We start from the raw sequence: 27,079 nt of genomic DNA, 5'->3' as shown, positions 1-27,079 counted from the left end.
GTGGCCGGGGGAGGAGTCGCCGTCCGATATCTTTGGGAATGTCATGTTTTGAAAACAGTCCTTCATCTCCCATTAGCCCCACGACGTAATGTCACTATGTAATTGACTGAAAGGTGGCAGACATTTTCGGACACGCCAAGAATCCGTTCAATCTCGCTTCTGCCTCGAGTCGTTTGGGTGCACTACGAAACTTCGAGGCCTGCTTAGGTTAGCCTAGCCTAGTTAGCGGTGAACAAATAGAACAAACTCCGCGCCTGGGATCAACACGTCGCCGAGCAAACAAACATCAAGTCCCAAAATGTCTGGTGAGTTGACTTTTGACTCCATTGTCTCGCAACTACCATACATTACAAACGCTCATTCCTTTCGAACTGCAGGATTCCATTGTCTCCAAACCTTTGTCTGCTTGGCGATCTTAATGCTGTGAATACATCATCTAATCAAGCCCGTCTGATTCTGGTGACTTTAACGATAGCTAAAAACAATATTGCTAAATTGGAAAAATGAACAAAATATTAACACGAACCAATGGCTACATTTAGGAAATATCTGCAAAGCAGACTAACAAATTGTACATCTACGAAAAACAATGGTCAACGTTTGCTAAAATGCTTAAGCTAGAATCATGATTTTCATGCATGTGAAGTAGGGGGTGTGACAAGATATAGAAATGGTGATAAATTGTAATAACTTATATCCCAAAAGGTTATCGATATGCTCCTGCCAAGAATTGATACAGTGCCTTGCACAAGTATTCGGCTCCCTTGAATGTTGCAACCTTTCGCCACATTTCAGGCTTCAAACATAAAGATATGAAATTGAATTTTTTTGTCAAGAATCAACAACAAGTGGGACAGAATCGTGAAGTGGAACAACATTTACTGGATAATTTAAACTTTTTTAACAAATAAAAAGCTGAAAAGTGGGGCGTGCAATATTATTCGGCCCCTTTACTTTCAGTGCAGCAAACTCACTCCAGAAGTTCATTGAGGATCTCTGAATGATCCAATGTTGTCCTAAATGACCGATGATGATAAATAGAATCCACCTGTGTGTAATCAAGTCTCCATATAAATGCACCTGCTCTGTGATAGTCTCAGGGTTCTGTTTAAAGTGCAGAGAGCATTATGAAAACCAAGGAACACACCAGGCAGGTCCGAGATACTGTTGTGGAGAAGTTTAAAGCCGGATTTGGATAGAAAAAGATTTCCCAAGCTTTAAACATCTCAAGGAGCACTGTGCAAGCCATCATATTGAAATGGAAGGAGCATCAGACCACTGCAAATCTACCAAGACCCGGCCGTCCTTCCAAACTTTCTTCTCAAACAAGGAGAAAACTGATCAGAGATGCAGCCAAGAGGCCCATGATCACTCTGGATGAACTGCAGAGATCTACAGCTGAGGTGGCAGAGTCTGTCCATAGGACAGCAATCAGTCGTACACTGCACAAATCTGGCCTTTATGGAAGAGTGGCAAGAAGAAAGCCATTTCTCAAAGATATCCATAAAAAGTCTCGTTTAAAGTTTGCCACAAGCCACCTGGGAGACACACCAAACATGTGGAAGAAGGTGCTCTGGTCAGATGAAACCAAAATTGAACTTTTTGGCCACAATGCAAAACGATATGTTTGGCGTAAAAGCAATCCCCATCCCCACTGTCAAACATGGTGGTGGCAGCATCATGGTTTGGGCCTGCTTTTCTTCAGCAGGGACAGGGAAGATGGTTAAAATTGACGGGAAGATGGATGCAGCCAAATACAGGAACATTCTGGAAGAAAACCTGTTGGTATCTGCACAAGACCTGAGACTGGGACGGAGATTTATCTTTCAACAGGACAATGATCCAAAACATAAAGCCAAATCTACAATGGAATGGTTCAAAAATAAACGTATCCAGGGGTTAGAATGGCCAAGTCAAAGTCCAGACCTGAATCCAATCGAGAATCTGTGGAAAGAGCTGAAGACTGCTGTTCACAAACACTCTCCATCCAACCTCACTGAGCTCGAACTGTTTTGCAAGGAAGAATGGGCAAGAATGTCAGTCTCTCGATGTGCAAAACTGATAGAAACATAACCCAAGCGACTTGCAGCTGTAATTGGAGCAAAAGGTGGCGCTACAAAGTATTAACGCAAGGGGGCCGAATAATATTGCACGCCCCACTTTTCAGTTTATTTGTTAAAAAAGTTTAAATTATCCAATAAATTTTGTTCCACTTCACGATTGTGTCCCACTTGTTGTTGATTCTTGACAAAAAATTAAAATTTTATATCTTTATGTTTGAAGCCTGAAATGTGGCGAAAGGTTGCAAGGTTCAAGGGGACCAAATACTTTTGCAAGGCACTGTATATCGTTGAAACGTTTAGAGGTTCACTATGCAGATCTTAAAGGGCATATGACCAGTGTTGTTAATCTTACTTTAAAAAAGTAATTAATTAGTCACTTGGCAAAGTAACTGGTGTTACGTTTTCATGTTTTTTTTTTTCATCACCCCCCCACCAAAAAAAAAAAGAAAAGTAATCTTTGCTATATTTGGAAGTCATTTAATGTTGTGAAACAACCGTTAAAGTTGTTAAAATTGCTCCCGTTATTGCATTAGTTCTAGGGCTGCAGCTATCGATTATTTTAGGAGTCGATTAATCGATGAACTATTTGTGAGAGAATTGTATTCATGTTTAAAACACAACCGTTATACAATATATTTTGTATGATTTTGTTATGCTTGCATGAGAACATTATAGACAAGTTTCCTGAGCGAAATACGGGCGCCGCCATCTTGGAAAATGTCTGCCTCGCACTTCCGGTCCGGTTGACGTTAGCAGTGTATTGACGACGATTAAACTACGAAATCAAGCCAGAGCAACCCATGGAATCTCCAAAAATTGATTCAGCACGACCTAGATGACACATAGATGAGATTGGATGGTAGTTCGTATCACTTCGTTGATCATTCGTGGACAAAATTATTAACAACCGGTCAGCCTGTGTTGATGTGAGGAATAGATTGATACTACAGCCATTAGTGACCAAAATGAGGTGAAATTACGAGTTATATTACATTTGCCGAATGCAGAAGGGCTGACACGGATTGTTTTGTTACAAGGAAATGCTACAAGGTTATGTACATATGATATAAACACAAATAGTATGTCATTCTTTATTTATTGCAGGCATTGATCGCAATAAAATATTTGGACATGATTCCATTTCTTGTTTTATTTAAAATGATTGGCGCATGTGCAAAACAGGTCAATGAATCACATTTAGGGATGTCCCGATCCAGGTTTTTGCACTTCCGATCCAATACCGATATTGTTTTGCACTTCCGATCCGATAGCGATACCGGCCGATACCGATACAGACCTATCTGAGCATGTGTTAAAGTTTAAAGTTATTTAGCCTCCTTAGTTGTCAGACTCATGTTGAAAAAGGTTTTAGTACTCTTGATGACAACTAGCCAGCTGAATTAGGTGAGTTTGAAGAACACACAACGGTTGGTAACAAGAAACTGACCTGTTTATTCAGTGACAAACACAAAACATTATAAATAACAAACAGAAATGGCATAGTCAGTCAGTAAAACCTGCAAATAATATTGTAAACTGTCTTAAAAAAGCAAAACACACCAACAATCTCAGTGGAAAATCCCACAAATCCCCCAAGCTATTAGATGCTTTTAATGTTTCGTGCATTAGTTACAAAAATTGTATAAAAAGCCTCTCAGGTTTAAATAAACGACATTTCAGTATCAAGTTAACATTTTAAAACAGTAAATAAAATACTCAAGTCCCCATTCTGTATCAGCAGCTTTAAACTACATTCAATTCATTTAATTTTGAGAATCAACTGTTAAAGTTGTTAAAATTGCTCCCGTTATTCCATAATTTCCCTTCTGTCTGCTTTCGACATGTTAAAGTTTTAAAACTGTTTTGAAGATAGATTCAAGTCAAGATTTTGCCAATTTCGGAGTATTTTAGATAAAAAGTTAATTAGGTTCGCTTGGAAGGTTCTCAACAGTTTACTAGGGAAGTGTCCTGCTTTAAGATGGCGGCTGTTTACTAACGCATCTAACTGTCCATACTTCAATGTTGCTGACGCTGTCTAGTCTGTCATTTTGCATCTAGTTCTATATACATATGATATCTATTATCTCCAGTAAAACGACGTTGACGTAGTTTGTAGCGGCTGTCAGCAGCAGTCAGGTATTCTTGTGTTTTTTCATCCAGCGGCATGAGTTGAGCTAAAGCCGTGAGTTGAGCATTGGCATTACCCGGGTCTATGACAAGCATTATGTTTACCTTCGGGACGCAATGCGGTCAGTTTCCAATTGCGTCCCGAAGACTGCGCTGTGTATTAGTTCCGCTTTACTTGACATATTTCTATAATCGGAATTTGGATGTTTGTGAATCCTTCTCGAATCTGCCACGGCCGAATCGCTCAAGGATGGAATACCGGCTGGGTTATTCAACCAACGTAGTAACGCACACCTTTACGATTCCTATCTTTGTCTGTTAGTAGAGAGCCGGGATTGCCGTGTCAGTGAAATAGTGTCGGGATGTGATGACGTACCTCGGCTCTATTGCTTTCAACATTCTTCAAAATCCCCCATTTTCTCCAAGATTTTCTAGTCGAATCCCAAAAAATTTCCACACGTCTGCCTTTAAATTTTTGGGAGCATGTCTGATCTTACTGAGAAGTTGGTTGGTTAGGTCAGCCATGCTTGTTGCTTTTTTGTGTCTAGGAAGCGTGAGTTGTGGATGTGTACTCTTGGTCCGTTCCCCATAAGGTCCAGGAGAGCGTGCTGTGTTTTTGTTTCGCTTTACTTGGCATGATAAAAACAATCGTAATGTGGATGTTTGTGAATCGTTCTCGAATCTTCCACGGCTGAATTGCGAATAATCTAAAATCGGAAATTTCACACACCTTTATTGATCAGCAAGAGAAAGCAGTTCGATCTGCAAGCAATTAAAAATCAATCTGTAAGAAAATCAAAACTCATTCTTTTATGAATAATCGTTTTTAATTTGCGAACCACTCTTTCTTTTTAGAATCACACATTCCACTTGCAAACTACACATTTCTTTTGAAGTATTGTTTCTATTTGCAAACCACACCTTTTTCTTTTTTGAATGACGCTTTTCATGGGGAAACCACGTTTTTTCTCTTTTATTTTTGGCATGATTCTAACTCCATACACAGTCTGCTTCTAGAGGTGTGCATCGGCACTGCCCTCACGATTGGATTCGATTACGATTCGGAGGGCCGCGATTCGATTCGATTACGATTCGGAGGGCCGCGATTCGATTCGATTCAATTCAGAGGGTCACTACTCGATTCAGTTCGATTCGGCAATGCATCGCGATGCCTTAAAGCCTGGGATGCATTAAAATTCTAAAGCTAAGCATATTTTTCGTGAATCATGAGGCAACACAAGCGGTCAGACATTAAACAACTTTTTATCGGCTCTTGTGTCACTCCTGGTTGAAGTCAAATGAAAATACTTTCAGATATATATATATTTAAAAAAAAAAAAAAAACAGATCACAGCATTTAATTGGTGCTTTGAATGAGACCAGGGCTTTTTTTTTTTTTTTTTACACAAAATATAGCAGCCTTTCATACAGTGCAACATCTGAACTCCTGTGCAAAATCGGTCATAACAGTCACTGTATTTTAGTCACAACGACCCATCAATAAAAATATTCAAGTAAATATTAAAGAAAACGACAAAGAAAATATTGTAGTGCAGCAGCATCTTTCCAATATCAATCCATGGATCAGTACAGTTGCAAACAAAACATCAACTAAATTGCAATGTAGAACAAAAGTAAAATGTAGGTCTAGCCCACTATATATGTGCAATCAACTTAGAAATGCAATCAGTAACTACCACATAACAAAAATAATGAATTAGAATGAAGTGCAGCAGCATTTTAGCCATAACAATCTGTTTCAACATGAGCAAATATCAGTTTTTTTCAATTGAGAGAGCAGAGAGATAGTAGAGGTTAGATCGGGCCTAAAAAATCCAGCCCGACCTGACACAGCCCGCTGGTATTGAAGCCCAACCCGGCTTGGAGTGACGCGGAAAAAAAAACAAAAACGCAGCAGCAATTTATTTTCATTTCTTCGAGTTGGCAGAAAAAACACAAGTTTTCTTAATGTTTAAATAGTCTACATATTTTTATGATCATTATAAAAACATTTACACAACGAAATAACGCTGGGAAAGTTTGATATAAAAAAAAAAACATGCGATTTTGCAGACACACAGAGGAGAAGATTCAAAAGGATCACATTTGTGTTGCCTTTGTGTGCATAAATAAAAATGTCTTTCGTAACGAATTGCAAGTGCCACAGCGGCGAAGAAGAAGAAAAAGCGGGCGGCGCCACTGCTTCATGTGCGTGCACAAGCAAATGCACAATACAGAGATCTTGCTCTTGGTTTTATCCCATTTTTTTAAAGATAATTTATTAGTCCGGCGCAGCGGCCCGACCCGACCCGACCCGAACGTGAATGCTTAACATTTTGGGCCCGACCCGACCCGTTTGGGTTCGGGCACAAGATCTGACCTCTAAGAGATGGGACATAACATAACAATGGCTGAAGCGAAGAAAGAGGGAGCGAGAAAGATTACTGATGCACCTAAGACATTGAAAGCAGACATCTGGAGACATTTTGGCTTCGACGAGGTTGGTGGGAAACTTGACCAGAGTTATGCAGTGTGTAAAAAAAATGAAACATAAGAATAATAAAACAAATGGGGAAACCAAATCCGTTGCAACACCGGAATTGCGCAGGGAAGATTTTTGTACGTACTTATATATTTTAAAATGCGCTGAATCGATTCGGCTTGTTGCCCGCATCGAATCGAATCGTCCATGCCCGCATCGGGATGCATCGCCGCATCGATTATTGTTGACACCACTATCTGCTTCCGTGCTAAGCAAAGTTCAACTTGCAAATCATGCAGGTGATTCTTTGCTTTACTTTGTCTAGAGCAGGTGTGCCCAAGTCCGGTCCTCGAGAGCCCCTATCCGGCTTGTTTTCCTTTTGTCCCTCTTCCAACACACCTGACTCAACTAATCAGGATCATTATCAGGCTCCTGCAGAGCTTGCTGATGCGCTTATCATTTGATTCAGGTGTGTTGAAGGAGGGAGACATGGAAAAAAAGCTGGATAGGGGCTCTCGAGGACCGGACTTGGGCACCCCTGGGCTAGAGTGAAATAGTTTTGATGTTTTGGGAAGATCGCGCGCCAGAGCTGAACTGGACGCCGCCTCCGTTGCTGTGTTGATTTTAGGATGATCGTACACCTGAGCTGCGCTGGACACCGCCGTTGTTTGCAAATAGAGAAATAAGATTTGACCCATGTGTTTGTGGTCTTGGTCTTGTAGAGCTATATGTCAGCCAAGCCCATCATCTTGAGCACCAGGTGTCTGCATGCATCAAAGAGGAAGAAGAGCTCGAGTCACCATACATCAAGGAAGAGGAGAACTTCGTACCCATTAAAGGTCACTCCAAGCTGTGCTTTTTTTCCCCCTCTTCAAATGAGGCAGAAATCAAATATGGTACTTTCTCATAAGTACAGAAATGTTTTTCAGACTACGTCTAAACTAAAACGTATAATTTTTAAAATTCGGACAATTTTTTATACCTTACCTTTTACACCATGCTCCAGCGAGGTACGCCTGCGCAAAAAGGAGCAGCCTCCTGTGTGACGTCATCGTCCGCGCGGGTTACCTTTGAACTGAAAGCTTATAATTTTCCGGCGCTGTTGGATGTCTTCTGCGGACATACTCGAGCATAAAATTTATAAGCTCTTTCAGTTGTAAAAAGAGGAGCGGGAAAGCCGCGTCTTTTACTATTCACTTCCATTGGTTACAATGCCGTAAGGTATAATGGCGATAGAGCGTCCTTGACATCACTTCTTTTGTGTGCGATTATTATACGGATATCCTTGTTAGCTCCAACGATGACTCCACTTTTGGTTTGACTTTTGGCTCCCCCCTTGTGCACAGACATTTGTCAAGTGAACATAAATGCAAAGCCACCATCCTATTCCCACAGTAAAGTAACACTGCACCCTAATGGTGTGGCATTATAATGACTCAGTGCAAGATAACAAACTCATAGTACAATTTAAGCAAACATTGCAGAAAACAACAACATACAGTGGGGCAAATAAGTATTTAGTCAACCACTAATTGTGCAAGTTCTCTTACTTGAAAATATAAGAGAGGCCTGTAATTGTCAACATAAGTAAACCTCAACCGTGAGAGACAGAATGTGGAGAAAAAAAAAACAGAAAATCACAATGTTTGATTTTTAAAGAATTTATTTGTAAATCATGGTGGAAAATAAGTATTTGGTCAATACCAAAAGTTCATCTCAATCCTTTGTTATGTACCCTTTGTTGGCAATAACGGAGGCCAAACGTTTTCTGTAACTCTTCACAAGCTTTTCACACACTGTTGCTGGTATTTTGGCCCATTCCTCCATGCAGAGCTCCTCAAGAGCAGTGATGTTTTGGGGCTGTCGTTGGGCAACACGGACTTTCAACTCCACAGATTTTCGATGGGGTTGCGATCTGGAGACTGGCTAGGCCACTCCAGGACCTTGAAATGCTTCTTACGTAGCCACTCCTTTGTTGCCCTGGCTGTGTGTTTGGGATCATTGTCATGCTGAAAGACCCAGCCACGTCTCATCTTCATTGCCCTTGCTGATGGAAGGAGATTTTCACTCAAAATCTGTCGATACATGGCCCCATTCAATCTTTCTTTTACACAGATCAGTTATATTTTGGTTTCACCTGACCATAACACATTCTCCCAGTCCTCTTCTGGATCATCCAAATGCTCTCTAGCGAACCGCAGACAGGCCTGGACGTTTACTTTCTTCAGTAGGGGGACACATCTGGCAGTGCAGGATTTTGAGTCCCTGGCGGCGCATTGTGTTACTGATAGTAGCCTCTGTTACTGTGGTCCCAGCTCTCTGTAGGTGATTCACTAGGTCCCCCCGTGTGATTCTGGGATTTTTGCTCAACGTTCTTATCATTTTGACGCCACGGGCTAAGGAGCGAGTTGAAAGTCCGTGTTGCCCAACGACAGCCCCAAAAAATCACTGCTGTAGAGGAGATCTGCATGGAGGAATGGGCCAAAATACCAGCAACATTGTGTGAAAAGCTTGTGAAGATTTACAGAAAACGTTTGGCCTCCGTTATTGCCAACAATGGGTACATAACAAAGTATTGAGATGAACGTTTGGTATTGACCAAATACTTATTTTCCACCATGATTTGCAAATACAGTGATACCTCAGCTCACGAACATAATCTGTTCCCAGAAAGTGTGTGTAAGGCGAAAAGTTCGTCTTCCGAACATTTTTTTTCCCATAAGAAACCATTAGAATCAGAATAATCCGTTCCCAGGTCCCCATAAAACATAATTTTCTACTAAATAAGCCTTAAAACTAGACAAAAATGTACCTTATTTTCTTTAATGTCTTCATAGGCTTAACACTAGCCTGTGGTGGGGTCTTTTTCGGTCCCATAATAGCAAAAGTACACTCAATATGGTCCAAAATGTCTATCAAACACAAACCACGTCCGCACTCAACGAAAGGGAGGGGACGAACTGGGACGCCGTGAGCGTGCGTCAGCTTCTCGTGGCGCTGTTCGACCGCGTGGTTTGGTTCGTCCGCCGAAAACTATTTCGTCAGCAGAGACTATATGCTCGCGAATTTAATGTTCTTGAGGCGAAAAGTTCGTGAGCTTAAGCGTTCGTGAGCTGAGGTATCACTGTAAATTCTTTAAAATTCAAACAATGTGATTTTCTGTTTTTTTTTTCTCACATTCTGTCTCATGGTTGAGGTTTACCCATATTGACAATTACAGGCCTCTCTAATCTTTTCAAGTAGGAGAACTTGCACAATTGGTGGTTGACTAAATACTTATTTACCCCACTGTATGCTAATTTTTTGAGATAGGGATTTTTGTTTTTTCTTGTCTTTATTGCCAAAATCATCAATACCAAAAGAATAAAAGGCTTGAGTGTAATGAATCTAAAATATATGAAAGTCTAATGTTTATCAGTACATTACATAAAATAATGAACTTTATCACAATATGCTAATTTTTTGAGAAGGACTAGTGCAGGGGTGCTCAAAGTTTTTTGCTCCAAGATCTACTTTTAAATGAGACAACCTCCCGCGATCTACCTTAAGAGAGGAGGGTGAACTAAAAAAAAGAAAAAAATTTAAATGTACAGTTACAGTAATTATGCTTTGTGAGCAACATATGAGGTTATGTTGCTCACAAAACACAAACACAAATAACTGTGTACATTTACATTACATTTACATTTAAAAATATATAAATAAAAAATGGACGGTAAATCATGTTTTGCTCACATAACATAATTAACTACAACTACAACTATGTACATGCGAGCTACCCACACTAGCGTTGCGATCAACTGGTCGATCGCGATCGACGTAATGCCCACCCCTGGACTAGTGTGTGTGTGTGTGTGTGTGTGTGTGTGTGTGTGTGTATATATATATATGTACATGTATATATATATACATATGTATATGTATATATATACACATATGTATATGTATATATGTATATATGTATGTATATATATATGTATGTATGTATATGTATATATATGTATATGTGTATATATGTATATGTGTATATATGTGTATATATATGTATATGTATATATATATATATGTATATATATATATATATAAAATAATATATGGTGCACTAAAAATATGCAGCAAATTATAAGGCGCAGTAGTAGTCGTCGTTGGCGTTGTGTTGTGCATCCACAATATGGAGCTGAGCTATATGGAATGTCAAGGCATGATTAACCAATATCAGTGTTTCCCACAGGATTTTAGGAGACTGTGGTGGGAGGGTCTCTGACCATAGGATTTTTTGAAACTGTGGTGGTGGGCTGCATCGGAGTCGGACAGCCACACCATGTCATGCCACGGCGATTTTTTTTTTTTTCATTATTTTTTCCCCACAAGAAGAACCATAACAACGATATATTTGAAATATTTCATTAGCTAGGCTAATGTTATAGCTCTCAGCTACGGTACATGTATGTAAAATGCGTTGCTGAGTACAGCTACGTTACCCTATGTAATAATGCGACTTTTTTTCTCGTAGCAATAGTACGAATTACATCTCGTAGTGACTCAGGGTTGGCAAACTGTTGAAAAGAGCCATATTTGACCCCCCCCCCCCCCCCCCCCCCCCAAAAAAAAAAAAAACCTGATACAGTATGTCTGGAGCAGCAAAAAATTAAAAGCCTTGTACAAGCCTTATAATTATCAATACTAGCTATATTAGCCTACTATAAAAATGACTAAGTTGGCTAGAAATACATAATTAGCCTTCATGATTAAATGTTTATTTTCCCTGCAGTGGATCCTATAGCGCACCACGTGACTACTCTGTTGTACGATGACACCACAAGTTTAACTTCATTACAATATTAATGAATTGAAAGAATGTTTGTATCATGTTTGTCCTCCTAGAAATCCTATTAAAACAAAAAATATATTTCCCTCCCCCATCTTTTTCCATTAAAAAAAAAAAAAAAAAAAGCTCCGAAGCAGCACTAAAGAGCCGCATGCGGCCCAAGAGCCGCGGGTTTCAGACCGCCGTCGTAGCCCTCCTTTTTTCTTTTTATTTGACCCTCATAAGTACTACATTACCACAACAATAACAGTCCTTCTGTCAACTGACCCATTTACAGGACAGGGGGAATTCTAATGGCCGTGTAAAGAGTTTTTCTTGATTCGGTGAGAAGGTGAATAGTTTCTTCCCCGTTGTTCGTGAACTAAATTTCCACACAAACGCACATCGAGGTACCATTAACTTAGCAAGGAGAGGTAAGAGAGTCATTTTTCGAGTGTCCCAGAGCTCGCGAAATTGTGAGGGGGGGGGCGCATTTATCCAACTTTCGTCAGCCATAATTGTCTGAAGTTGGCGCGTCGGTGTTGTGCCGAAAAATAGCCACTCCACGCGAAATGTCCCCCCGACGGGAGCGCCCACACGTCACTCGTACAAACAGCCTTTTCTTACCAATCGATGGACACGGAAACGACGTTCTTGTACCGTGAATATGTATCATTTTACTCTGCTTGAACTAATAAATACTTTACTGTGACCAAAGCTCTGAAAATAGAACAAGGCTTTATTTTGGGCCCCGCCTCTCCGCGCAAGTTCAATCAAAGTTTGCTTACCGTCCAAGACGGCCGTCCACCGCTCACTTTCGCCGAAAAGTCCGATCCAAACTATTGTAATGCCCCGGATATGGGGAAGAAGGAGAGAAGTCTGTATTTGCTTACCCACTCGATTGTGGTAACAATAATAAAGAAAAACAATAACAAAATAACAGCGGGCTGCTACGACATGCGACCGCTATCTCTCGCTATCTCGCTCGTTCTCCCATTCTTCCTACTCGTTCCCCTTGCGTCTCTTAAATAAATAAATAAATAAATAAAATACTACTCTAAAATGCTGCTCTCGCTCGCGCGGGTAGTAGAGTGGAGTGGGCTACAGCTGTGTAATCGGCTGACTGACGCATCTGATTAGTATCTTTTTTTTTTTCGGGGGGGGGGGGGGGGGGGGGGGGGCGCAAACGAGACTGTGGCGGGCCCAAACGAGACTGTGGCGGGCCGCCACAGTCTCGTCCATTAGTGGGAAACACTGAATATTCATCCATATACTATTCGATTGTAGCGCATTAGATTATACAACACACATTCAGCTTTTGAGAAAATTGAAGGCTTTTAGGTGCGCTTTATAGTGAGGAAAATACAGTAATCATGAAAGCGCATTATGTGCCAACTTAGTCATTTTGATAGTAGGCTAATATCGATACATACAACATTTGCTGCCTTCATTATAAGGCTAAGACTTTTAATTTTTTGCACCTCCAGACATTTTTTTTTAGTCCAATATGGCTCTTTTTTGGGTTGCTGACCCCTGACATAAACCTTTTGAAAGAGATTATTACTTAATACTTATTACTTTAAAAAAAAAAAAGTATTATTTACTCATGATTGCAGAGTATTTCTATTGTATATTTTACTGAATGTAAATCAATAAATCAACTTAATTATTACTGAGATCAACTTTGTTTTGCCGTAAAGTCATTGCACACCAGAGAAACATTTGATTGTTACCTTTTTTTATTGAAATTTTTCTCATTAAATCTAATAGTGATGCACGATCACCAGCCAATAACCGATAATGTCAAGCCAATAATTCTATTGAAAGATAAATGTAAAATTTTAAAGTCAAAAACTTCATAATACTTGACAGGACACGGGATACGTTGCTGATCCGTAGGGGGCCTATTTTCAAAAACTTCAAATTCAAATATTTTCAAAACCAAAGCTGCTATCGACCTAAAACCAAAACAGGCACCTACTTTAGCCATATACGAGTCTCCATGAGCAGCGGCATCAAAAATTCGAAGTCGTTCCCTTATAAAATCCAACTTATTTTTTTATATGGTAGTATAACAAAACCTGAAATGGCTGTAAACTTCTCAGATTTTACACGAGATGCACAAAAATCACCAAATGCAGAGATAATCACCTTTATTTCCAGGATCAATAGCAATATTAAATATATAATTTTTTGCCCAAAATAGCATCTTAATTTTTTTTTTTTTTTTTTTTTACTGCAAGTTTTCAACAGATAATAAATCACTCAATTTTCACATCAGAAACTTAATACTTGAGGAAAACATCCAGAATCAACTATGAGTAATATATAAATAGCTTTTTAATAAATTGTATATACAATCAAAACTCATTATCGAATAGAATAGAATAGAATACAATCGCCCTTTATTGTGTACAATGAAATTGTGGAGCATGTCCCTTTACTGTGCATTATAAATGAAAATGAAAAGTGACTTACATGTATTAAAATCTAAATAAACAAATATAAAATGCGTATGATATGGTCATATGTTCAGGCAGTGCAAATAATCAAAGTGAATGAGCAGCAGTTTGACAGTTAATGCTTTGAGTAATGCAGGTGAGAAAGTATCGAACATAGACTATTGCATGCAAATGAATATCGGACTATGCCTAGTCAGCTTCCTCGACTTGTACAAGTCTCTGTTCCTCGCCGGTCTGCCACTCTTAGGCTTTGTACGTCCTCGCTATGGAAGTCACCTCATTGGAGAAGTTCGCACCAATACAGTTGAAGAGGGTGAGACGTGCTGATGTGCGGCCAAATGGTGTTGACCAGCCTGTGCTCCTCCTGGCACCTGTACCCCTGCAAGGTCGGGTCTGAGGTCGCCAGGAACATCAAGATCACCTCGTCATCCTTTTTCTCCTCTGCCTTGGCACAGTCCAGGTCAGCCTGCACGTCCACGAGCTTAAGCAAGTGCAGGCGCTGGGTCAACCTATTGCTGACCATGAAGTTCTTTATGCTGGTCCAGTAATTGGTGCCGCACATTTGGCGACGCTTGGCAAATGAGTGCGCCGTTGGGTCAGAGTTGGCCTTCCCCATTCAGACATGGGTAGGCATTTGCCGGTATGATATTTTGGCGGTACGATAACCGTGAGCAAAAATACAGCGGTTTCACGGTATCACGGTATTGCAATCATGGCTCCAAAAATTTTTGAAATGTATGGGTTAAAAAAAATAACTTTTTTCCATTGAACAGGATTTCTTTTTTTCAGACCATAGTTGCAAATTGGAACATGAATATATTGTTAAAATAAATAAATGATCAATAAAAAATATTTTAAATAAAATTAAAATAAATATAACTTATAGACTATAGTCACAGCCACAGCTCAAGTTGCTCAAGATTAGAGCAAGAACAAAATAATTTCTACAAAAAAGTAAAAACACTTCTGAATGAAATTTTTAAAAATTTATACTGCATGACTTTTTTTTTTTTTTTTTGGGTGGAAAACCTTAAGCGAGTTTCGCCATTTTCAGCCACTGTGTCAACTCTAGTCTACATGATGTCCTGCCTTTATGTTAAAAAGAACATAAAGAATTCATAAGTTAGTTAAAAATGTATAAGTTAGTTAAAATGTCAATATTGTTGTGGAAAGGTTTCATCTAAAAAAATAAAAAAACATTGGGAGTGAGACCTCCCCTTGATCCAGCGAACGTGGATTTGTGCTTAGGGCAAGATCATCTTTCGCAATTAGCGATCTTTGACGCTATCACTTTTCCCCCTTCGTTCAAGCGAATCAAGCTTGTTTTCTCACTCTGCGGCTGTAACACTCGACAAAGTTGCTCTCCCAGCTAAGCCTAGGCTAACATTCATCTTTGTAAGCTTTTAGTTAGTTTGTATATTTAATTTGAAAGGAACATTTTTCCATGGTGCTAATCTGTTGAAGCTACTCACATGGAAAAATCTAATTGTACAACATTTTAAATGTATTCATTTTGTATATTACACTTACCACGATTTGAGAGCTCAATAAATTGAAGAACAGTACGCCTTATGTTTGGAGTATTTGTTTTTGGGTTAGCTGGCTGTCAGGCCGATAGTGTCACTTTCACACACAGCAACAAACGGGAGGGGGTTAGCGCTGCTGCGCCAAGCCGCTTCTGGCTGCATTTTTGACACAAGAAAAATAGCAAATACCGTACTACGGTCTGACGGAAAATTTTAGTGGTTTTGAAACAGCAACGTTTTCCCACCACGGTAAACCGTGAAACAGGTAACCGGCACATGCCTAGAGGCGGGCAGGGCATTACACGTGATGTGCAGAGCTGAGGCAGTTGGCGTCGGCAGCCTACCGGTCTTTGTCCCTCTTTTCTTTTTCTTCTCCTTTTTGGCCCAAATCTGGAACATTTTATAAAATAAAAAAAAAATCAAAACTCAACAAGCTTGCTGTCGATTCAATTTAATCAACTACGGTGTTTACGTAACTTGCAAATTTCACCTATTTCCTGGAGGAACTGGATGTTGGCCTCTGACTGCTCATCAAAACAGCCTGCCTGGTCCTCAATACCTCATTCCCCACTAGGAGTGGGAACCTCAGGGCACCTCATGATACAATACAATTCGCGATACAAGGCTCACGATAACGATTATCTCACGATACAGCGATTATCGATATAATGGTCAGAAATTTGATAGATGATATTCTACGATACAACTGTTGAACCGGAAAAAAAAAAAAAAAGATATTTCAAAATGGAGAAAAAATTACTGTTTAAGTCATTTATTGAACAGTGACACCTTTTTGTGCAACATTGCTGTAAAATATACACCTACTGCAAATCGTGTACCTGAACATATAGTGGAAACACACCACAACCACTGATATCTCTTGGAGAGATCATGATGAATGGCACCCTTAATTTCTTTAAAATTATAAATCTTTAAAAAAAAATAATTAACAGAGCTTTAGGTGTCTGTCAGCAGTTGAGCTTTGAGTGGGGCAATGATAAAATTGGTGGGTCTTTTCTTCGTATATGACCTTTGCTGCCTAAAGCATTGGTTTGAGCACTTCCCCAATCTGCTTCAGCATTTGAGATGTCACTCAGTCACAATTTTCCTCACCTTAAAAACAGAATAAAACAAAAAATATTAGCTACTTAATAGCTTTTGAGTTTAAATCCTGATTTTTGTTTTTGTTTTTGTTTTTGTTGTGTTGTTGTTTTGTTATTGAGTAAATTTTAAAAATATGAATGTATTCAAATTAAAAATGCAATAGTTACCTATTTTTAATATGTAGGCTACATTAATTATCATGCACATAACCTTATATATCTTAGAAGCTATTCAAACCATTTTTATAGCTTATTGTATCAAAATGGTAGTAATAACAGTTTGTGTAGTAAACTAGATGGAAAGTGGTACTCAAATGATATCAAATAAATCAGTAAATTCATGTTCGATATTCCTTTTCATCCAGTTTAGGGTCCTGGTTCATTTTATATCATTCAACACCAAATATCATCAAAATAATACATGTAAATTAAAAAGTAAATTACATTGCAAAACTTTCTTACCTCAAGTGATGAAATCAAAGCACACAAACTCCGGGGTCCACTACGTCACCAGCTGCCAGTGAACCTTATTTTTCTTTGACTATTCTTGCATACAGCAAAGTCCTTGTTCACTTTACTTCCTTTCTTGTTGGTGTAAAATCTAAAGTGTGTCCACATGTGTGATTTGTAGCAATATTTTCTCACTTTTTCCTCCACCTTTCTCACGGAGCTTTTTTATTTTTTTCAACCCACTTGGAGCTTCGTCTCTTCTTCTCTAGACGACTTGTGCGTACTTTACCTTCACCGCCACACATGTGCGCCCCTAGTGTGCCGCCAAGGAATTGCTCAACAAACATTGAGCAGTTTACAGCAGGGGTCCCCAAACTTTTTCCTGTGAGGGCCACATAACCCTTCTCTTCTCTGATGAGGGGCCGGGGTCAGTTTGTAACAGAAAAAGTGTGACGATTGCAGGAGTGCCTAAATGTAAAAATGTATTGTTTTTCAGAAAGCCACAATCAAATAACCCTTTCTGGATTCTTCACGGAACCAAAGTAAATAAAATAAAAATGATATAATATAATATAGTATAATATAATATAATATAATATAATATAATTAGGGCTGTCAAACGATTAAAATTTTTAAGCGAGTTAATCACAGCTTAAAAATTAATCGTAATTAATCGCAATTCAAACATCTCTAAAATATGCCTTATTTTTCTGTAAATTATTGTTGGAATGGAAAGATAAGACACAAGACGGATATATACATTCAACATACTGTACATAAGTACTGTATTTGTTTATTATAACAATAAATCAACAAGATGGCATTAACATTAATATTCTGTCAAAGCAATCCCTGGATAGAAAGACTTGTTCTTAAAAGATAGATTTTAGTACAAATTATAGAAATTTTATGTTAAAACCCCTCTTAATGTTTTCGTTTTAATAAAATTGGTAAAATTTTCAATCAAAAAAATTAACTAGTAGCTCACCATTGTTGATGTCAAGAATTACACAATGCTCATGGTGCATAAAATCAGTCGCACCCAAGCGCCAGCAGAGGGAGACAAAAAACACAAGTAACAAGTGGACATGACACTGCTGTCATTTTAATCTGTTTGAGCGGGGCATATGCGTTAATTGCGTCAAATATTTTAACGTGATTAATGAAAAAAATTAATTACCGCCCGTTAACGCGATAACTTTGACAGCCCTTAATATAATATAATATAATATAATATAATATAATATAATCGGGGGTGCACATAATTTTTTTGCCCAGGTTCTCAGAGGAGGACCTGGAGATGTGACTTGGTCCTCATTGAGCTTGAGAGCCGACCCACCTGATGCGATAAATTTATGACAAGCTTTACTTAGAGCCAATTAACTTTGATTAATTATATTAACAGTTAATGCTTGATTAACATCAACTGGCACAACAAAATTGCCATTACTTTGAAGTGAAATGTAAAGAAATAAACAAAAGCACCAATTCAAAATAAAGGGCATTATGCGGCTCCCACATTAACTCCAAGCCTTTTTAAAAGTGGGATGTCCTCCTCATAAGACCTCATTGAACGTGCATGTTTAGCTTTGTAAAATGTGAGCAAAAACACGTTTGTCAGTGCATGTCGCTGTTCATTACCTTTATTCCGCCCTATTCCGCCACATGTCCATAGGGCGAGTGGGGTCCTGTTTGACATCGACAGTTTGCTTAATTGCCACATGCTCTGTTTTTTTCGTGCTTTTCAAAGTTTGGATGGCTGAAATTCTTTGACCCAACATAAAATGCGTTGCTCTAATCGACGACATTGGGATTCTCACGGCACATTTTGTACCGCATTTCCGTGCGAGCATCATTCGCTTCTAGCCATGGTACCTGCTGTAGCCACTTTTCAGCAAAAGTCCTTTTTTTCGGTAGCTCCGGTGACGTCTCTGTCGTCTGTCTGTCTTTTGACGGGGGTGGGGGAACACGGAAGTAATTACTCAGTGTGGCCTGCCTCATCGACATTTTGCGAAGTTATTTTCTCGTGTCCGCCGCAAATAGAGTGGTCAGCCATCGGTACGCAAAAGCGTATGGAAGCCGTTGAGGGCCAGCGCGTTTGTCTACGTCCAGTACGCATGTGCGGACCACTTATGTGCACCCCTGAATATAATATAATATAATATAATATAATATAATATCAGTATCATAATAATACTGTATTAATTAAATAGATAATAACCAAATAACCATTGCTCAGTTCTTCACAGAAAAAAGCCAGGACATAAATAACTCTATTGGAAAAAAAAAAAAAAATTTTTTTTTTTTTTTTTTTTTTTAACAATTTTTTTTTTTTTTTGTTTTTTTTTTTTTTTGTTCAGGGGGCCGGACCAAATGTGGCTGCGGGCCGTATCCGGCCCGCGGGCCGCAGTTTGGGGACCCCTGGTTTACAGCATTCATACTCCATTGTATGGCCAATATGTCAACTAAAAGTATCGCTACTTGGCGGGAGCATATCAATAACCAATCGGGTTGCAAAATATCGCGATATATGGCTGTATCGAGATATTGTCACACTCTTATACCCCACCGTCATCACCTTCTGCTCTTGGCCGCAGCACACATCGGTAGTTATCATTCCAACGCACGTCCTGCCCGCGCACGTTCATCACAGAGATCATCCTCTGGAACATCTTGAGAACGTCAGCCGTGTCCCTGTGTTCCTCCTTGCCCGTGGTCATGGCGAGGAGCCTCAGCCCGGCAACCGTGTTGGGGTGGACGACCGCCATGATGAGCCCGATGCTCTGCTTCTCGATCAAAGAGGGCGCCAGCACCTTCTGGGTCAACTTGTAGTCTGCTTCGACAGACATGTAGTTCTCCCAGCTGGCCAGCGCCTTCAGGCTCGAGAATCGGGCCGTCCTCATCCTCTCAAGCTCCTAAAAACATGTTTGTTTGAGAAAGATAGGTGTTTTGATTCATCTTTTTAATGAAGTGAATAAGGCTGGCCTCTTACTTCAGCCCCAGGACACCTGGGCAGCACTATACACCTGTTATTGTGGAAGCTGCTGTAGATGTTCTTCCAAAGGTGCACGGGGTTAAAGTAGACGAAGATCTGCTTGTTCCCGTCGTCATAGGGGTTGGTGTAGAACCATGGTGTTTCACTGAAAGTTATCAGATTGAAATATTACATAAATAAAACACGTAAAAATTCATTGTTAGTTATATGGATGAAGCAATGTCTAAAATAAAATCTAAAGATACAAAATCCAACATGGCCGCTGTAGCAAAACAAAGAGGTTTTTACATTGAAATTCTTGTGAATAAATGCTTAAATCCCTGAATTCTTTATAGATATGGACGTAAAACAGTCTCGATTCTTGGTTAAAAGCTAAATAAACAGTGCAGGTGGCATTTATTTCGCGTAAATATTGCGAACAATGAGGCTATTGAGTTACAAAATTAGCCGCCTCCATGTGTAAACAAACAAGAAAAATCTCGTGAATAAATGCTTAAATCACTGAATTCTTTATATACAGTGGAGCAAATAAGTATTTAGTCAACCACCAATTGTGCAAGTTCTCCTACTTGAAAAGATTAGAGAGGCCTGTAATTGTCAACATGGGTAAACCTCAACCATGAGAGACAGAATGTGGAAATAAAACACAGAAAATCACATTGTTTGATTTTTAAAGAATTTATTTCCAAATTAGAGTGGAAAATACGTATTTGGTCACCTACAAACAAGCAAGATTTTTGGCTGTCAAAGAGGCCTAACTTCTTCTAACGAGGCTCCACTCGTTACCTGTATTAATGGCACCTGTTTTAACTCATTATCTGTATAAAAGATACCTGTCCATAACCTCAGTCAGTCACACTCCAAACTCCACCATGGTCAAGACCAAAGAGCTGTCGAAGGACATCAGAGACAAAATTGTAGACCTGCACCAGGCTGGTAAGACTGAATCTGCAATAGGTAAAACGCTTGGTGTAAAGAAATCAACTGTGTGAGTAATAATTAGAAAATGGAAGACATACAAGACCACTGATAATCTCCCTTGATCTGGGGCTCCATGCAAGATCTCATCCCGTGGCGTCAAAATGATAACAAGAACGGTGAGCAAAAATCCCAGAACCACACGGGGGGACCTAGTGAATGACCTACAGAGAGCTGGGACCACAGTAAAAAGGGCTACTATCAGTAACACAATGCGCCGCCAGGGACTCAAATCCTGCACTGCCAGACGTGTCCCCCAGCTGAAGAAAGTACACGTCCAGGCCCGTCTGCGGTTCGCTAGAGGGCATTTGGATGATCCAGAAGAGGACTGGGAGAATGTCTTATGATCAGATGAAACCAAAATAGAATTTTTTGGTAGAAACACAGGTTCTCGTGTTTGGAGGAGAAAGAATACTGAACTGCATCCGAAGAACACCATACCCACTGTGAAGCATGGGGGTGGAAACATCATGCTTTGGGGCTGTTTTTCTGCAAAGGGACCAGGACGACTGATCTGTAAAGGAATTAATAGGACCATGTATCGAGAGATTTTGAGTGAAAATCTCCTTCCATCAGCAAGGGCATTGAAGATGAAACGTGGCTGGGTCTTTCAGCATGACAATGATCCCAAACACACAGCCAGGGCAACAAGGTCCTGGAGTGGCCTAGCCAGTCTCCAGATCTCAACCCCATAGAAAATCTGTGGAGGGAGTTGAAAGTCCGTATTGCCCAACAAAAGCCCCAAAACATCACTGCTCTTGAGGAGATCTGCATGGAGGAATGGGCCAAAATACCAGCAACAGTGTGTGAAAAGCTTGTGAAGAGTTACAGAAAATGTTTGGCCTCCGTTATTGCCAACAAAGGGTACATAACAAAGTACTGAGATGAACTTTTGGTATTGACCAAATACTAATATTTTCCACCATGATTTGCAAATAAATTCTTTAAAAATCAAACAATGTGATTTTCTGTTGTTTTTTTCCACATTCTGTCTCTCATGGTTGAGGTTTACCCATGTTGATAATTACAGGCCTCTCTAATATTTTCAAGTGGGAGAACTTGCACAATTAGTGGTTGACTAAATACTTATTTGCCCCACTGTATATGCGCGTAAAACAGTCTTTATACTTGGTTAACAGCAAAAAAAAAAAAAAAAAAAAAAAAACGGGCAGTTTGAATTAAATCTGTTGAAGAATGATGCTAGGCTATTAGCTTTGTTATGATAAGGGGGCTGCCACAATGGCTTTTTCCGTTCAAAATTCTTATGAATAAATACTTAAATCACTTAATTCTTTATAGATATGGACGTAAAACAGTCTCGAATCTTGGTTAAAAGCAAAAACTGGGCAGTTGCCAGTTATTTTACATAAATTTGTCAAAGAATGATGCAAATGCCGTTGCGGCTCCCAATGATTTTTTTGAGTATCTATGTGGGGTTTACTTTACTGTAAAAACATGCCTTCTAACAAGGCGTCAAAATGTCTTGGATCATTTCTGCATCATGAAATGCTTTCTTGTGCTTACCCATGATCCAGGCAACTATTTTGCTGTTCTGTCATGCACGAGGTCAGTTTTGTGCTCGAAGTCACGTTCGACTTTTTCAGATTTTTTAAGTTCATCCGATTTCGGGGTGGGGTGGGGAGAGGCATTCTTTATTAAAATTGTGGTGGCCCTTCTCATGGTGGCATTTTATGTTTCACCATTGGCCACTTTTTGCCATTTTGATGTCATGGAACGGGTGTGAGCAACGCTCTTGCCGCAAATACAGTAAATTGCCACTGCTTGTGCCTGAAGGTTGAGGGCGTGTCAATGCACGATGATTAAAAGTCAATCGGTGCATCGTTGTCATGGGAATGACTGCCCAGAATGCATCTCGTACGCACGCGTACATACATACACACATGCACATACACTCTCTCTCTCACTTTCTCAGCCAGTCTAACCTCACGGCCTACTAGCTGGATAGACGGTTCATGAAATATATCATTTGTCTATTTGTGTCTTGCAGGTTTCAGCAAATATCTTGGTCTTGAGTGGCAGGAGTCTCCTGGCGTTAAAGAGGAAGTGGACCACCCGCATCTGAAACAGGAAGAGCCAGAGCACCCTCAACAGCAAAAGAGAGAAATACAACTTCCAATCAAAAAGGAGGGGGTTGAGCTGCCACACGTTCAAGAGGAGGATGATCTCACCATGTGGACTAGAGAACCCTTGAATAGCGAGGATGGTCCGAGTGAGGCCAGCAGAGGGACAGAGCCTTCAAGCAGCAGCTCAACGGAAGCACGCATTTTCATCGCACCATCAGATAGAAATGGCCCCACGTCACACTCGCCTTACAATGATGATGGTCCTAAGAAATCTCACCAAGATGACAAACTCTGCAAATGCTCTCAGTGTGGGAAAACTTTTACGTCTAAGCAAACTTGTCTTAAGCATTTGAGGATCCACACTGGTGAAAAACCTTTTATCTGCTCGGTTTGTGGTCGAGGATTCAGTCAAAAGCAAGACTTGAAAAGACACACAAGAACCCACACTGGTGAAAAACCTTTTTCCTGCTCAGTTTGTGGCCAAAAATTCTCTCTAAAATGCAACTTGAAAAAACACACAAGAACCCACACTGGTGAAAAACCTTTCGTTTGCTCAGTTTGTGGTAAAGGATTCATTGGAACGCAAAACTTGAAAATACACACGATGACCCACACTGGTGAAAAAACATTTTCCTGCTCAGTTTGTGGTCAAGGATTCACTCAAAAGCAAAGCTTAGAAGTACACACAAGAACCCACACTGGTGAAAAACCTTTTCCCTGCTCAGTTTGTGGTAAAAAATTCTCTGATAAAGGCAACTTGATAAAACACACAAGAACCCACACTGGTGAAAAACCTTTTTCCTGCTCAGTTTGTGATCAAAAATTCACTGGAACACAAAACTTGAAAATACACGTGAGGACCCACACTGGAGAAAAAACAGTTTCCTGCTCAGTTTGTGGTCAAATATTCACTCAATTTCACCACTTAAGAGTACACACAAGAACCCACACTGGTGAAAAACCTTTTTCCTGCTCAATTTGTGGTAAAAAATTCTCTGTTAAAGGCACCTTGAAAAAACACACAAGAATCCACACGGGTGAAAAACCTTTTTCTTGCTAAGATTGTGGTCAAGGATTCACTGGAACGCAACACTTGAAAATACACACGAGGACGCACACTGGAGAAAAAACATTTTCTGCTCAGTTTGTGGTCAAAGATTTACTTTAAAGCAAAGTTTAACAGTACATAGAAGAACCCACACTGCCGAAAAACCTTTTTCCTGCTGAGTTTGAGGTCAAGGATTCGCTTGGAAGTATCAGATTAAGAGACGTGTGTGTCGAACATGTGCTTTGTCCAAACCTTGTATTATGGGGATCCACACTATAGTACTGGCTCACCTGATTTAATGGGTATTATAACACCTGGGGAAATGCTAATATTCCATCATTTACCCGCATGCCTTTTGGAGTCATATCATGCCACTTCGTGTAATTACAAACATCTCAACACCAAGAAAATGATAGAAATTTGGATCGATTGTCAAGCTAAAACGACCGGCGCCCGGGATCCCGGAAATCAAGCATTTTGTGTGTTTGACGTCACAACAAGGAAACAACCGGCTCAGTGCGTAGTACTAAATGGCGGCGATGATGGTGGACAATTTTATTTCTAGTTGCAGCAACGAATCCGACGTAATGAACGTTCTTCTAATGGTGACGAGGAGAGTTATGAACCTTTCTTTGGTGTTTTGGGTTATCAATTTGAGCCCAAACGAAAGCCAATGCGGCCTAATGAAACGATCATTGAGGGGAGCAATCACACTGATGAAACACCGGCAACAGATCGTGTGGGAAACACCGAATGGTTTGTTTTGCATTTCTTTTTGTGAAGCTGATACACCGTGACCGCAAAATAAAGTAATGTATAGAATAATTATTTATTGTGGTATCATAGGTTTTCGCTCTGCCAACAGACACGAATATGAATGGGATTAGAGGATTTGTTCTATATATTTCACAAGTGATAATTTATACATGTGTCCAGTCCTATATCCAATGCGTGATGTTTTTTTATTATAAAAGAGTACTCACTCTGGCCATTTCGAGCTTGGCTGCTCCGCTCCTTTGGTTAGCCTGGATTGGTGGGGTGGTCTCATCAGAGCCAGTCATCGTCCTCTTTCTTGATATCTCGGGACATATAGGTGGCTGCGCGTGTATGGTGGGCATCGCATCTGCTTTCAGCTGCAATTTCTTAGCAAAACCTGATTTCATTTGTCCATAGTTCGAATAGCTTTCAGGTGTAAAACGCGCACCACACAAAACCATGCCAGAGGCTGGGTCTGCAAAATTAGCCCTCTTAGCACGGCCCCGTGCGCTTTGGTCAGATGAGACCAGGATTGAGCTTTTTGGCAACAAACACTCTAAGTGGGTCTGGCGTGCCATGAAAGCACATGCTGAAAAGCACCTCATACCCACTGTGAAGTATGGGGGTGGGTCAGTGATGCTGTGGGGTTGTTTCGCTTCCAAAGGCCCTGGGAACCTTGTTAGGGTGCATGACATCATGAATGCTTTGAAATACCAGGACATTTTGAATCAAAATCTGTTGCTGGGTGAGCTGAAGAGGAGGAGAGTACAGAGGAGAGGACCCAGGTCTCTGGATGATTTAGAGAGATTCTGCAAAGAGGAATGGCTGAAGATCCCTCTTTGTCTTTTCCCATCTTGTGAAACATTATAGGAGAAGATTAGGTGCGGTTTTGTTGGCAAAAGGGGGTTGTACAAAGTATTAACACCAGGGGTGCTAATAATTGTGACACACATTATTTGATGTCAAATAATTATTTCTTTATGTGGGATTTTTTCCCCACTGAATAAATGCACTTGTATTGAAGGTTGGATTTTTCTCTTTTTTTCCATTAAGGTCCCATATTATTTCAATTTAAAAAATGTATTAGAATTTATTAGAAGCTAAAAAACTCATCTTAACCAGGGGTACCAATAATTATGGAGGGCCATATATATATATAAATAATGTGGCGGAAAACACTCATGTGACTTGAAGTTGGCCAACTTTCAAAATTGCCTGAAATGCATGTGTGATAAAACATTGGAGAGCTTAAAATCTCAATTTTCTGGGGGAACAAAAATTTTGAACAAGAAGGCATTTAAAAAATAAAAAAAATCTTAAACAGCAAAACCCTAATTAGAGGCGAGAGCACACGAGAGCAGAATTAAAGACTCCATGATTTTAACGATATATTATCGTGTACTTACCTTGTTTCGATCCCAAAACTCCATGTAGTGTGTATCACGGAGTGTCAAGACACAGCTGTGAATGGCCACAGCCGGATTTTTTTTATTTTATGGGTGAAACATGGTGATATAACAAGGGTCGCGATGCAGAAATCGCAGACAACAAGGATTGGTTGAGATTTTCTTTTCCATATAGTTACCCTTTTAAACATTATTTTTCACATTTTTTTTGTTTGGATCGATTATTTATCTAACGTATAAGGGAAAATGCGACAGTAACAAAAAAAATACAATTAAGCAATAGTTATGAGGTAGATATCCGTGACTTTTTTACAGACGCCAAATTTTTCATTGTGACGTAATTCGTTTAAAAGTTTAAAATATGCGAGTGAATAAATTTAAGTCATTTAGTTTTTTTTTAACTAAAATTCAGACATCAATTAAGGATTCTAAGCTAAAAATGACATTTTGAATAATAAATTCTTTTTAACTAAGCCCCTTTGGCCACATGGTGGAGGCTGAATTTTGTTTGTTGCCAATTCACTTATCTAAATTGTTATTTATTTTCCTGCTTAATGTGTATGCTCATTATTGTGAATGATTAGCATTGTATGCATTATGTAAGCAGTGTATTTCATTTATATTATATTTAATGTTGTTCCTGTTAATTTAGATATGTTTATAATGCAGTATATGTTTGTAGGTTATATATATTATATTACTGACATGTTATATATGGGGCGCCGTTTGTAAAGCAGCACATGCTGAAAATTACGACATTTTCTCACATTTAGGGGCACGGTGTTTAAAATG

The 27,079-nt window shown here is 39.6% G+C and overlaps 1 pseudogene; it reads left to right on the top strand.

Moving 5' to 3' along the window:
* LOC130928965 (gastrula zinc finger protein XlCGF28.1-like) lies at nt 1-27,079 on the top strand (annotated as a pseudogene).

This window comes from Corythoichthys intestinalis, chromosome 13 (assembly GCF_030265065.1).
Source record: "Corythoichthys intestinalis isolate RoL2023-P3 chromosome 13, ASM3026506v1, whole genome shotgun sequence".
Classification (NCBI taxonomy): Eukaryota; Metazoa; Chordata; class Actinopteri; order Syngnathiformes; family Syngnathidae; genus Corythoichthys; species Corythoichthys intestinalis.
The sequence above is the reverse complement of the archived record's forward strand: the minus strand, read 5'-3'. Positions and strand labels throughout refer to the sequence as shown.